We start from the raw sequence: 15,506 nt of genomic DNA on the forward strand, positions 1-15,506 counted from the left end.
GTTCTTCTAGTCTTTTTTTTTCTCTGTCCTTTGTGTTTAAATTTTTCATTTCTCTGCTGATGGCGTTTTCTGGCTATGAAAAGTGCTGATTTTGTGGCAATAGAGATAGAGTTTTAGCAGGGCTCATAAATGCTGCTTTTCTCAGTTGCCATCTTCCCAGAAGTCACCTTGTATGTTCTTATACCCCATGAAGATTTGGTGTGATTTTTACGGTTTTATGTGATCGATGTTTTTTTAGATTAACATCATAATTTACATTATAATACACTCTTTTACCCTTGGCGATATTTTGGTGATAAACAATAATTTAATTTTTCTGTCTGTCCTAATTTTTGAAAGATATTTTCTTAAAGTGTAATTTCATTTTATAATGGTGGGATTTCATGGTTTTCTGGACTCTACATTCTTCTGAGGATTCAATCTTCTCCACCATGACCGTTTGTTCCTACAACTCTCTTTAGTATATTCTCTTGGTCATTGGTATCCCATATTTTTCTCATATTTACTTATAGGATTCATAGATTTAGCAAATAAAAATTAGAAACTCCAGCTAAATATTTCACAAAAGGAATAGGGTGATTTTTTTACTATATTCATATATGTATATATAATATATTATATACATATTTTTACTTATATTTTGAATATAGTATATAAAGAACTCCAGTTTTTATTTGACACATTTTCTTCTCAAAAAGTGTGCTTGCTTCCATAACACTGCTGAGACTAAAGTGGTTCTTTACTCCAAATACTTGGGGTTAAGATGCATACTATACATACGCTGAACATTCATTATTGTGTAAAATTCAGTATTAATTGAGTGGCCTGTATTTATTCTCATTATTTAAATCTGCTTGGATCCCCTGGGCTTCCTCTTCCAATGGTTGGCTTCTTCTACTGTTTGTGCAACTTTCTCAATCATAACGTCTCAGAATATTTCCTTTCTCATAGCTTTCTCATCTTTCCTACTGTTTTTTTTTTTTAGTAAATTTATGTCAACTTTTTAATTTTTCCTTATGTCTTCCAACTTTTTATTTATATTTTTGTTTACTCTCTGAGTTTTACTTCCAGCAGTCTTTCTTCTCCTCTTTTTATTTCACTAGTCTTTCTCAGCAGTAAAACTACTGTTTACCTTTTACTTGAATTTTTGTTTTATTTATTATATTCTAATTTTCTAATTTTATTGACATTGTTGTCATTTTACTCTCCTGTATACTTGATATATTTTTAGTCTTCCCTCCTTTTCAATTTTTAACCCTTATTTTACTCCTTTAAATATTATGAAGCCATTTCTCTTATGTTTTTATATCTCATATCTGACATATATCAAATTTTATAAGTTCGATAATGACGTTTATATTTTCTGATGATTTTGTCCAACTCTTTTGTATTTCATGTTTGTGAACAATTTTGTTTTTCTTGTAATTTTATCTGAGCCAGGCCTGTAATATTATGTGGGAAGCTGAGAAAGGGACATTACAAGTTCAAAGTCAGTCTCAGCAACTTAGCAAGACCTTGTTTCAAAATGAGATAGAGCTAGATGCATATCTCAGAGCCAGAATGTCCCTGGATTCAATACTCAGTACCAAAACAAAAACTATCTGTAAAAATTCAAACTTCACATCAATAAAAGCACAAAAAGTTTGAAAAAATAAAACAATTTTGAAATATACAATGCAAAAAGTTCAAACTTTGGCTGAAGGTAAATTACTTCCAAGATAATTTACATTGGCTTCTATTGTATGTGGGCTTCAGAACCCCAGTTCTACATTTTTTATAATTTTGACTCTAAAATTTTGTTTTTGGACTTTTTATACCTTGAGTCTCTTTTCATTTGGTTTTCAAATGCTTCACTAGAAAGTTGTATTGACGTTCATAGCTCTATCCAATGCCTGTGTGATGCGTTCATATCGTTGTGTCATAGGTACCATCTCAAAGGAAACACATTTAAAATTAAACTTACTTCCTCTTTTTAGCCCTGGCTGTAACTTACTCCATCTTCAACATAATATAGTTCATATCTAGCTCCTCTTATTTCGAGCTCATCACTGTTGAGGATTTATAAGTTGCAGAATAGATAAACTGATTAGTCTCTTAGAGTCCACACTGATCCTTGGTTCAATCAACTTGGGCAAGCATTTGGGGTTAAGAGCCCCTTTAGCCTCAGCAGTGTGAGGGAAGCAAAAACATTTTTGAGAAAAAAATGCATCAAGTCAAAGTGGAGTTACACATTTACTGTGATTTATTAGCCCATTAAAATGTTTCTAAATCATAGTGTTCAATCTAATGGTCATATTTGCCAATATTTATCTTATTTAGTTTGACCTGTTATCAATACTTGACAGTGTGCCACCTATTCATCCTAGAAAACCTATCTACTGATTTTTTATTGGCATCCAGAATACCAGGTGTTACTGTTTGGATATGAATCCTGTCCCCCAAGGGCCATGTGCTTGGTTCCCAGCTGATGGCACTATTAGGAGGTAATAAAAGATTTCAGAGATGTGGTCTAGTTGGAGGAAGTGGTCATTGGCAGTGTGCCCTGGAAGGGTTCATCTTGTTCCTGACCTCTTTCCTGTGTGCTCATTCTCATTCCTCTTCCTGACTACCATGAGGTAAGCAGCTTTCCTTTTTTACGCACTCTCTATAGGAGTAGGTACAAATCACTGGACCAAGTGACCATGAATTGAAACCTCTGAAACTACAAGCCAAAATAAATCTTTATTCTTTGAAAGTTATTTTTCTCAGGTAGTTTGTCCCAGTGATGCAAAGCTGACTGAAACATGAGGTCTGCTACTTGTCTTCTAATCCTAATGATTGTTCTTTCTCCATATCCTAGCCGTGTCTCTCTTCCACTGATCTCTAAAAGCTGAAATACTCACAGGCCCAGTTCTCAGACATCATAACTAATCCAACCATAATAATCCCTTTGATGATCTTATTTAAACACAGAGTTTTAAATGACAACCATACAAGATGATATTCAATTTTTTGTCTCTGATTTATACTTGTTTCTTAAACTTCCCACTCACATATTCTATGGTACCCTCCATGTCTCACCTGGTATCCACACATGCATTGCAAACTCTACCTGCCCAGAGCTGAGCCTTTTGCATTCCACCCTGAACCTGTGTTTCCCATAGGGTTTTCATTTCAATGATTAGAAAATACATTTCTCCAGTGTCTCAGTTCAGAAAGACACAGTTATCCTTCATCCCTCACCCTCAGAATCTCCCTGTCTATCTCTCCTCATGTCTTGTTTGCCTTACCTTCAAGTGGAGACAGAATCTGACCACCTCTCACTTTCTCTGTGGCTACCTCTCCAATCTTTCTCCTATCACTGGATTATTGCCATTAATGGTCGGCTTCATCAACTTCCTGCTCCTCTTTGGAATCTTAAGTGCATGCTAGACGGAAGGATTATCTCTCTTCTTAAAACACTCCAGTGCCTTCTACTAAGAAACAACACAAGTGCTAAGGTCTGTCCTATGACTGCTGACCTCTCTATGACAAGCACACATCGCCTACCCCGCAGACCTCATCAGCCTCTCTCATTCTGGCTCCCTCTGTTGAGACAGACTCGGCATCTCCCTTGCAGTTCCTAGAGCATACTAGAGCAGCATGTGCCTTGAGGACCCTGCACAGTGGCCCTTTGCATGTTCTCTCTTTCCCCAGGTCTCTGCAAGACTCCTTCTCTTAACTCCTGCCTGTTTTTCACCAAAATTCCAATCTTTATAATACTTCCCTTGGCTACTCTACATAAAATTCACACCACTGAACTCTTCCTGTCTTGGGATTCTTACTTTATTTAAGTACATAGCACTATGCACTGCTCACCACACATTTATTATATCATTTAATGTTTCTATTGTCCATCTTTCCCACTGGAATGTAAGCTGATTCAGCAGGGAGTCTTAGCTATCTTTTAACTCTGTTTTTAAATTCCTAGAGCAGAGTATAATACATGAACAATATTTGGTACTTATTTGTTAAATAGCTCAAATAAATGATTAATAGATCATTGCAATTCCCATAGCAATGCTAATAAATGTTCTTTTCAATTATTAGGTGCTGATATGGAAGTTGAAAGGTTACATAGTGATTGCTCACTCTAGAAAGAGCATGTTGGAATCTGAACTCTGAGTTTCATGACATTGAAAGTCATAGCTTTTGCTTACGTTATTTCTGCTAATAGAGGGCCAGGGTAATACCTTGAACCTACTAGGTGCTCAGTAAGTTCATGTTGATGATAAATACTTTTAGTATTTCATGGTTTTTAAACTTTATATTCTGTTTATTTCACTTAAATAATTTTGGTCTTTCTCAAGAACGAGACAATGTTTAATTACTATTTGGCTTCCATCCCAAGTTATATGTGTTATTTTCCAAACAAGAACATACATCTTCCCCCGTTTCAGCCTCTGAATTTAGCACCTGGAAGTTAGTCAGAGATTGACTTTAAGTGCTTTGATCTTGGCCAAGCCATCTAGACTGATTTTGCATTTCTAATTTTCTCCAAACCTTGTGTCGCTTGCTTCTCCATACTGTGCCATCCATACGCCTTCTTCTGTGTCAGGAGTTAGACTACTTCATCAAAAATTTGTATTCTCAAGAGAAACCTTTCTTCCCTTCTACTTACTCAATGTCATTGTCTTCCACTTTCCTGGGTTTCTGGGAAGTCATGAAGCCCAGGCCTCTGATTGATTAGGACTGCCGCCATACAGAAACTTGAAGATTTGTTCTGTGACAAGATAAATCCAGACAAGCAAGTCCATCATCGTCCATGGCTCTCAGACATTAAAGAATGCATTTTGACCTGTGATTCTAAGGCAGGCTAACCAACATTAGCACCACAGGCCAGGCGATGTACCCTTCATTGGAGCTGGTGACATTTTGGATGAATTATATTATTGTTTGCTATTAAAACATCACCCTTGATAAGCACTTAAGGCTCTTTCATCAAAGCCAGGTATTGTGGACTCCAGACATCCATCGATGGGGATGCTGTGTCTGCTGGAGCTGGGGGCTGCATGACACTGTCCCTGAGTGAGATGCACCATGCATCCATTGTCACTGCAAGAAGAGTGGATGCAGAAGCTTCCTCTGTTGTCTGATTCACAAGTTTGGGAGCTCAAACAAGCTGTGATGTATGGCCACGCATTAGTTTTCTATCATGCTTGTAAAGTTCAAAGAAGTTGGTTTAAAACTTTGAGATTTATGAAATTGCCATGTATTTCAACAAGAGGAGCTCGCTAGGGGGATGAGTTCATTATGGTCACATGGCTAACAGAGATTCCTATTCAGAGTTAGAAACTAGGAAGAAAAAATAAGGTTTAAGAAAACCTTCCCACAATTAACAAGAAATATTAATTCATCATGGCCTAAGTCAGACAAACTTTCTTATTTTTCATTATTTTGTATACTTTCCTCTTTCCTCATCCTTCCATAGAGGAGGTAGAATAAAAACACATAGATAGTAATTTAAAAGTCAACCTGAACCCCAGCATGGTGGCTCATACCTGTAATTTCAGTAGTTAGGAGGCTGAGATGAAAAGATCACAGGTTTGAGGCCAGCTTCAGCAGCTTAGCGAGGCACCATTTCAAAATACAAATACAAATAAAGCAGTGTTGGGTATAGCTGAGAGGTAGAATCTCCCTGGGTTTAATCTCCAGTACCAAAAGAAAAAAATTAAGTAAACTTTGTTTTCTTTTATATAGAAATGCTTCTTCTCAAAATATTTTTGTCTTCAGCTACCTTGAAGTTCTTTAAGATTGCAAATTTTCCTTCTTTATCACTTGGGTGAAAAGAGAGAAAGATAGAGGGCTGGGGGGTATGTATGTAGGGAGAGATAGAAAGAGACACACACAGAGAGAAAGAGAGGAGAGAGAGGAGAGGAGAGGAGAGGAGAGGAGAGGAGAGAGAGAGAGAGAGAGAGAGAGAGAGAGAGAGAGAGGGAGAGAGAGAGAATGAATGGAGGAACGCTGGCCCTGCACATCAGATGTCTTCTTTGGATAGGACTGGGTGTACTTCTCTACTGGGCATCAAGCCCAGCTCATTGTAAGTATTTATTTTTTTTCTAAATTGCAGCTTTTATTCCATCTCCTTCAGAGATAATGGGACCATACATCCTATTATCAGAAAGACTCTGCTCTTCGGGTAACTTAGCAGGAAGGAGTGTTGCAGTATCAGTACCATTCTTTCCTACTCTCTGGTATGGAATGTGGCCATTCTAGACACCTACAGTCCACCTCCTCTATCTTCCATGAACACCTGTGCTCTCCTTTCAGATGTCAACTCCGATGTCACAACAGAATGGAAGGACCTTCAGAATCACTTCCTTTGCGCTTTCTTCAAAATGCAGCCCGTGCAATTTTCTTTCTCTGGCGGGCGATCTTTAGAAAAGTGCAGGCAAATAGCAAGTGGTGTGGGTTGACGAATCACGGCAGTAAAAAAAAATAGGGCATTTTAACATAAAAGTTGAAATCTCTCCCTTAAATAGCTAAGGTTGCACCACCATGAGCACTGAACTGCTGGGCACCTTATTGAACTTCCTCGAGTCTCAGATGTGTGCTCTGTGAACTCTGATTCATAATATTTACTCCATCACACTTTCAGTTACTGTTAATGATGCTTACCATTTATTTGCTGTTAGAAAACCTAGAATGATGAAAATTCAGTGGCCAGTATGTTCAGACAGGAAATCAATTCTTGCACTGGACGATTAATATGAACTTTGCTCGTATCACTTAGCTTTTTCATAGCACAGCAGAGAACCTTTCTATCGAATGCTCCTTTTTAATTCAACATAATAAAGGCGGCACTGCAGGGTCAGGTTAGCATCCTGTCTGCGCGCCCCCACTGCTACTGGCAGTTCTTTTGCCTTCTTTGGAAGATTAATGCTGAACTGACATTACTGGTGGTGACAAATGAATTGGCAGGTGTATGGGGTGGCGAGCCTCTGTGCCCTGTGCGTTTACATATGGAAGTACCGCATGAGGAGTCAGGGAGACGCCAGCCCCAGACGCAGGTCCTGCCGGAATCTAGTGACATTATGAGACACCTATTGAAATATATGTGACGTACAATTACTCCAGGGAAAAATGCAGAGTGTAAGATGTCTTGGAATGTTGCTGACTCTGTAAGCAGCCTGAACTGGGAAGTAAATCATGGGCAGGAGGACAGCTTGCTTGCTGAGCTGGCAGAAGCCAGGCGGGCAGATGGGCAGGTCTGGCTGCCTGCGAAGTCTCCGGATTCTCCCCGTGAAAAAGCCTCTTATGTTAGGTACCCATGGGTTGCTTAAAATTAAGGTCCTCAAGTGGCATGTAATCGATGTGGAGAAAACATTCGGGGCTTCTTTTTCATCTGTGAGTGTGTTCCTGAGAGTAAGGTACAGAACCAAAAGAGAAGGTAAATCCTTGATGATGCGAGCAGACCCAGTGTTGTCTTCTAGGTCTCCTTCACTGAATGCTTCCTCCTCATCTATCATAGCTCTCCTAGGTGTCCTTTGCCCCTGAACCCACCAGCGCTGAGGGGCCACACCACCCTGGGAAAACGCCATGGCCTCCCCTTTCCTGTGTCTCCCCTCCCTGCCTCCACTTTAGTTCCAACCCCTCTTGCTAGATTAAGTTTTCTAGCTACTGGATTCCTGACTCATGATCTGTTCTAAAACTCCCCATAGCCCTCTTGTGAAGTAAAGAAAGTCCACCAAACTCCTGATTTGGGCACTTGAAAACTCTCAAGGGATGGGCCTGTCTTTCTCTCTAAATCTTGTTTTTCTCCCCTTAAGGTCCTCAAACTCCAACTTGCTGCTGTGGATTTTTCACTCCATATACTCTTGGGTTACGGATCCATTCTTGGACTGCCAGCCTTAGTTATGGCTGCCTTTTCTCTATTTGGAAACCGAGAAGAAAAGCTCTTCCATCCCTGCACTAATTCTTCTGATTTGGACTCAGTTTTCTCCTCCTTTTCTTTATGAATTCCTCTGCAACCATCTTTTCCATTCCTCAGGGTTCAGGGCCAGTGCAATGTCCTCCCATCATTCCCAGCCTCTCACCCTTCTCCTCCCCAAGCAAAGGCAACATTTGTTTCTTGAATCCTCATAGCACTATGTTTTAAAGATGAAATAGTTTTGTCATCTATTTTCGGATCATATGCCCTTACCCTATTTTCCTTCATAAATGAAGCTTTTCTGCGAGTCCATCTCTGGTGTTTGTTGTTTTCCTATTTCACCCTGTCATACGTGGCTCTGGTTAAATATTTGCCTAGTGGAAGGATTTCTACATGGCTGCTTCATATTCTGATCTGAACATGACGGAGGAATGGAGATGCGTGTCTCACTTTCAAACACCTCCAGGCTTATAATTCTGGCCTGAAACGGAAGCTCAGATGACGATATTATAGAGCATTCATAGTTCTGTGATCTGATCTCACCCTCAAAATTATTCCTTACATGGCTTAGTTGACTTAATGGATTGCCTTCATTTTAAATATTATTTCAATATAATCTTCCTCCTCTCCAATTATTTCAATCACAGTGAGCTTGTGCTAACCTACTTTTGAACCACGGAAGGAACCATTTCCAGAGCTCACATTTGTGACTACAGACTAGATAATGGTGCTATCTTATCTATTGAACACTGAGGTTGTTTTTTCTCACAAAATCCAAATTAAGTGAAAGGATTCAGATTATTTTACAATTATTCTTGAGGCTTAAGAGGTCACCCAACATGATATACCTCTGTTTTGCCTACATTTTGAATTTGACTGAGAAAACCAAGGAGTAAGGTAATTGGAAGCACAGGATATTTTTATCATCTCTATTACTGAACATATTCATTCAACGACAAAGCAGTGGTTATGCCTGGAGACAGTGCTATTCCAGTACGAGAATTTTCATTTAAGACGGAGTGATTTACCTAGTCTCAGGAAGTGCTATACCTGGGAAGTTCTCCACCTACAAGGCAAAAACTTGAACTCCAAATCACATCGCATTAAGGAGTAAAAAGAATAGTGTGTATAGGCAACACTCGAGAGGGGTAAGAGGTGGCAGATGGAGACACCTGCCACTTTCTCTAAACAAAGAAGTCACTAGAAGTAGTACTTTTGCCACTGGCCAGATTACAGGGATAAGAAGAACTGTGACTGGGGCTTGGGGGTCACACAGGTGTAAGGACATTCACATGGACCTGAACTATAGGGTTTGGGACCATCCCATCAACACTTGCTCCTTAAGTAACCACGGCAGAGTGGATGGAAACAAAGTGTTTGGGCTTTATTTATTTATTTATTTATTTATTTATTTTAATTATATATTTTGGCACTTGGAATTAAGCCCAGAGACATTCTACCGCCAAGCTACATCCCCAACCCCATTTTATTTTTAGTTTGAAACAGGGTCTAGCCAAGTTGGTGAGAGTCTAGCTAAGTGTCCGAGACTGGCCTTGAACCTGTGATCCTCCTGTTTCAGCTTCCCAAGTACTAGGATTACATAGGCACAAACACAAGAATTTGAGTTTCTATTTACTTAACAGTAGGACTTTAACAAGTCGATGAACCTCACAATATCAACTTCATCAAGAATAAAATGATAAGAGATATTTGTGAACTCATTTTTAAACTATAAAATTTTTACAAATATCATTCAAGATCAATGTAAAACTTATGTCTGTTCTTATTTCAATATTCTATCATAATTTATATTATGAAATGTTAAAAAGTTGACATGGACTATTTTGTGTACTTTTGAGATACTTTAAAATAGAAACTAGATATTTCTTATCTAATTTTAACAAGTCAAAGTACAAATAGAATCAAATATATTAAGAAAATCAATAGATCCAAATAAATTACCTTTTTTGTAGTACTGCGGATTGAACCAAGTAGCGTTCTTCTTCTAAGATATGCACCCAACCTTTCTTAGTTTTTGTTCTTAAACGGAGTCTTCCTCTCGCTGAGAGTCTTGTCTGTCATCTTTCTGTTTCAGTTTCCCAAGTAATGGAATTATAGGCATGTAAACCAATGGCCAGCTACACTACTGTATAACAGAAAAATATTGTTAGGTTATAAGAAGAAAAAGTGCAGAAATATGTGTGTTTAAAGAGATGAACATTCAAATATGTCTATGTCCATAAATAAGAATGTCACTATCGCCTCTCATGTATGGGGAGGGCAGGTTAGATGGGGTATGGATGGAAAGAGACACCAAATGATATGAGCATGTATTCATATATCACTTTGAATCTCACTATGATGTAGAATTATAAAACACAGATAAAATTGTGAATAAATCAATTATAAAGAAAATCAAAAGAAAAAAGTTTAAGTTACAGAGTTCTTTGTACTTTGTGACGGTAGCCCTTGCATATTAATACTATATCAGGCATACTAATACCCTATTTTTACAATTGAATGTAATAAAAACCATAAGCATCCTTTGTCAAATTAGCAGAATTTTAGTGCTTTTCTGTTTTTCTTCTGCTTATTCACCAAATTCTTCTGAAGTAGTTGCACTAAGAAACATATATACGTATGCTTTATATATGTATATTTGTATATATTATATATATGCACATATATATTCCCAATTTTACAAATCAGTGAACCTAGCTTTATTTTTAATTACTATTTTCAGCATCACTGTTCATGTCAAGTTATGACAATGTTTTGAAGTGTGATTCTATGAATATCTAGGACATTTGAATAAAGAAATTCACAACCTATTTAACATTCTCAGAGCTTCTGTCTCTAGCCTGGCAGTTGATACATGTGAATCAATAACAGAACAAAATTTTATGTCCCCCTCACTAACATTAAAGAGATGGTTCTTAACCTCTTGGGTGGTGTACCCCGTAATTCCTGGCTACATCTCCACAGGATCCTTCCCCTCCAGCTCTGTTCATCTCCAAACATGGCTACCTCCAGTGCATGAGGTCTGGAAGACATTTCCAGTCCAAAGGACAGTTGTGTCGAGTGATCCATGCCTATAATCTCAGTTCTTGAGAGGCTGAGACAAGAAGATTGAAAGTTTAAGGCCAGCCTTAGCAATTTAGTAAGACCCTTAAGCACATAGTGAGACCTTGTTGAAAAATAAAAAAATGGCTGAAGGTGGAGCCTAGATGAAGAACACCTCTGGGGTGGGGTGAGCTGGGGTGGGGTGTGGGAGAAAGGGCTCTTGGCCTGCTGCTGTCTGGAAGTGCCGATCTATCCCAGATGGTCCAAAGCCATGAGTCAGTAGATTAAGGAATGCAAGAGAGAGCAAACTCATTTTCTCTGCCTGCCCTTGTCTGGAAATGTATCAGTTAGCTTCTGTTGAAAATAAAACGGCCCCCAAATTCAAAAGCTTAAGTAAATAGGTGGCTCTCAGCTGCTGCCAGTTGCCTTCCTCCTACTGTGCTGCCTCACCAAGGGAGGAGTCTCTCCTGGATGCAATCACCCTGGACACCCAGCTGTGCATGGAGCTCTTGGTAGCCTCACTGCCTCATGCAACTGGCCTTTAAGTCATGGTTTCTCATGGATAAAGAGTCAGAATCTCATTGAAAATGGTTTCCATCCTTTCTTAGAATTTGTTTTCTGTCCTGGATACAGCTGACTATCAGTACCTTTAGGAGAGCTAAAGTCCAGATGTTTAGTTTTTTTCACCCTTCTTAGTTTATGACAGAATATTACACCCAGAAGGCAGCAAAAATAATTGCACCTTAGCTACTGCATATTGATTAGTAATTCAGTTTTCTATTTGAGGCAAATCATTGTGGCGAGATGTACCTTCTCTCATCTGTAGTGTAGTAGAAATAATTACCTGCAGACCTGCAGATTGTCAGCTTTTAAAAGATGATTCTGATTCCCAAAACAGGATGTTACTTTGGAGCCCCAGGTGATAGACTACAAAGGGTTTCGTAGAGCTTTTTCTTTCATTGATAACCCTAAAAGCTGAAATTGATGGGGTGGTGGAGACCCAGGAAGCAAAGGAAATCGTGTGGCCATGACAGTGTAAACTTCCTCACATGTCCCTGTAACTGAGCAATCAGCTGCATTCAATAATCCTGCATATTCAGACCCTACTTAAGACACAGTGGTCTGAGGAGAGGCAGGAGTGAGATGAAGATGCACTGGACACCTGCATTCACCAACCTCTTTGCTCAAGAGTACGCCATGCTTTGGCTACAGAGTGCCCAAGATGGCCGTCACTATCTGATAGGACTTAGTGGCATGGCCTTAGGTCTCTTCAGTGCCATGTACTTTACTGAAAATTCTTATAGCAATTCATGTTTAAATAACATTTGCTAGCACACAAAGACCTTCCTCTGTGTTGTCTGCTTTTGCCCTCACAATATCTACATGGGTGGAGGTTGACCAGATGTCCAGTGATGAGTACTTAGGCTTGGAGTCTTTCTGCTGCTGTTGGACTTGAAGACTGAGAAAAAAAATGTCAACATTAGTGCTGTGTGAAGTTGTGTAAGTTAATTAATTTCCTGATGCCTTTATTTCTTTCTCTATAAAATGGGAAGAGTAAGCATAGCTTTACTTAAAAGGCTGATCTTGTAAGTAAAAGATTAATGGAATACATATCACAAAACACTGAGAACACTGCATAGCAGAGTTAACATAATAAAAGTGTTATCCATCATAACTCTCCATAAATGATTGTTCTCCTTTGACTCAGGTCCTACATAATTTTTATAAGCACATTTGTTCAAAATAATAGCTGATGGTGATTAATTATTAAACAAGCTAACAATCTTCCCCAAGAAAAAAATTACTCAGAACATGAGAGAGTAAACTGGTGCCTCAGGGATAGCTTTGGTTTGCCCCATAGATAGAAAATCTAACTAATGGCCAACATTTACACATTCACATAAAATGTACATATGCACTGGTTGCATAAAAATCCTAAGTGGTAGCAACACAGAGCTGCGCTCTGTTCAGACTGGCCTGTGGTTTCCCATGCTCCTCACCGTTTACAAGGCCAGGCATCTACTCTGATCTCCAGCTTTATTTATTTTTATTTCCTGTCCACTTTACTCACAATGATATCATCTGCTTGCCCTCTGAGTACAAATCTGAATTTGTACCTTCTTCAGAAGCTAGAATATTCAAGAAGGATATTCTCAGAAAAAAACATAGAAGAAGAGACCTGTAAAATGTAAACCAGTCTTCAAGAACAGTCAGTGTGATAAATGTTTAAAATAATGAGTAAGAACTTTGTGGAAACTCCATCCAATTGCTACTTTATCACTGTATGTGTGTGTGTATGTATGTATGTATTGGTACTGAAGTTGAACCCAGGGGCATTCTACCTCCAAACTACATCCCCAGACCTTTCTATTTTTGTTTCAAAACAGAATATTGACAAGTTGCTGAAGCTGGCCTCAAACTTGCAATCCTTCTGTCTCAGCCTCCCAAGTACTGGAATTACAGGTTTGCACCACCATATGGGCTTTTCAAAAAAATTTTAAGTAAGACTTCTAAAATAAATTATACATCTGACTGATACTGGTCTTGTTGCTAAGGAGGCTTCCCTGGGCTGTGACCCTGGGGTCTATATGAATGTCTTTTATTTTGCTTGCTCTCTGTTTTCTGCCTTCATAATGGGAAACTGGATCCCTCAGCTTGTGCTTTTTCTGCTGTGTTAGACTTTACCCAGCCTAACATGAGCTGAAACATCTGAAATCTCCAGAACTGTTAAGAATAAATATTTCTTCCTCAAGTTGTGGTCATCAGCTATTTTGGGTCTCAGCAGTTAGAGAGCTGATTGAGACAATTTCTTTATCTTTTGTGATAGTTGATCTGCATTGTCATTTTGACTGGATTGTGACGTAGCTAAGAGTATATGACTGTAAGTGTGTTAATGAGATGATTGACATATGGAATGGTTGATTGAGGAAGTCCCGCCCTGAATGTGGGCAGCTCATTCTGATAGGCTGGGAATGTGCTATCTGTTCTGATAGGCTGAAATCCCTGAAGAAAGGAAAGAAGCAGTCGGGAGGCATGCATGGTTCCCCCTGAAAAAAATGCATTGGCATTTGCTTGGGCTGGGGCTACATTATTAGTTGTCCCTATTCTAGTACATCCACTCTTGGATGGTTCAACCAGTTGCTGACTCCTCTGGCTCTCCACATGCCACTTAGGACATCACTTTGGACTGTGAGGTGTTGTGATAATCCCCACTTACACACATCCTGTGAGTTTTGTTACTCTAGAGAATGCTGATTTATACATCTATATATTTTTAGTAGCCAATTCTTTTATCTCTTTGTTCTTTTGTTTTAATTTCATGATATTAAAATGATTTTTCAATTCCTCTACCTGTGTTCCATCTAGATGTGGGGTTTCAAAATAAAGACCATGTACTAATTTTCTTACAAGGATCCTCTGAGAGAGTAGGGTGCCATCTTTGTAGACATCAATCACTGAAATTTTCCAGAAAAAGCCAAGATCTTTCTGGTATCACACGAAGGTAATCTAATTATTATTGCCATCATTTTACACAGTCTGTTTCTCTAGACTGAACATTGTTCTTAATGTGATCATGATGGATTGATCTGTTCTCTCACCACACCGAGCAGGCCATAAACCCTTTTGCTTCTCCTGATCTGTTACTTCTATCTTTTTAGGTTATTCTTCAATTACTGTTCTTGTTTTAACTACTTGACACAGCAATGAGATGATTTTTCATTCATTGCTTATGCGATTTTCAGATTGAAAGCAGAACTAGACCTTGGATTTTTGAAAGCAAGTCACTAGTCAAATGGTCACAGCACAGGTGTCCTTAGTCTGGGTACCTTCTTGGTTCTAAGGAATTCAAGGTTTTGTTTCCAAAGGCTAAGGCTCAGGCTTGCTTTAATGACTCCATGAGCTTTGCTGAAAGTATGACTTGTAGGACTTACAGAAGACAAAGCAAACCACAAAGAGGTCCTTCAATTTTCTCCTTTTCTAGAAAAATGAAAAGAGTTTGGAGGGCAGTGGACTCATCTTGACAAATGGTATTAAAGGCTCTGTATATGGGCGCAGCCGTGCTCCTGCTTGGGGCACTGCCCCACCCCAGACTCCACTTCTCTCAGCTTCTTCCTGTGGCTGGAGTCTGTAAACACACACACCTGACTGAAGCGGGCTTCACCGGTGTCCTCATAGAAGCAATGGTCCTCGGCAACCTTCAGATTATCTGCAGGAGGATTTTTCTGTGTTCTTTGGAATGCTTATACATTTCTTACAAGCAATTATGCTGACTCTACAGTGATTCAAATTGCCTCTTAAAACAGCTGTAACAACCAAACCAAGAGCCATCATGTGAGAGTTTTGGCTTTGGAGACAGTCACAGATTTTCATGAAAAGAAATCAAGCAAGAAGCACAATTGAGAAACTAAATGATATATTTAGCAGCTTCCAAGCTGATTTCCTCTTGAAGTGGAGCGCTATGGCATGGTGAGGCTTCACAGGCAGCAACAACTTCTTTAAAATATCTCCTAAGACAGTGAGACTTTGTGCATAGATATACCATACATGATCTTCT

The sequence above is a fragment of the Muscardinus avellanarius genome (genome assembly GCF_963383645.1).
Source record: "Muscardinus avellanarius genome assembly, chromosome: 8".
Classification (NCBI taxonomy): Eukaryota; Metazoa; Chordata; class Mammalia; order Rodentia; family Gliridae; genus Muscardinus; species Muscardinus avellanarius.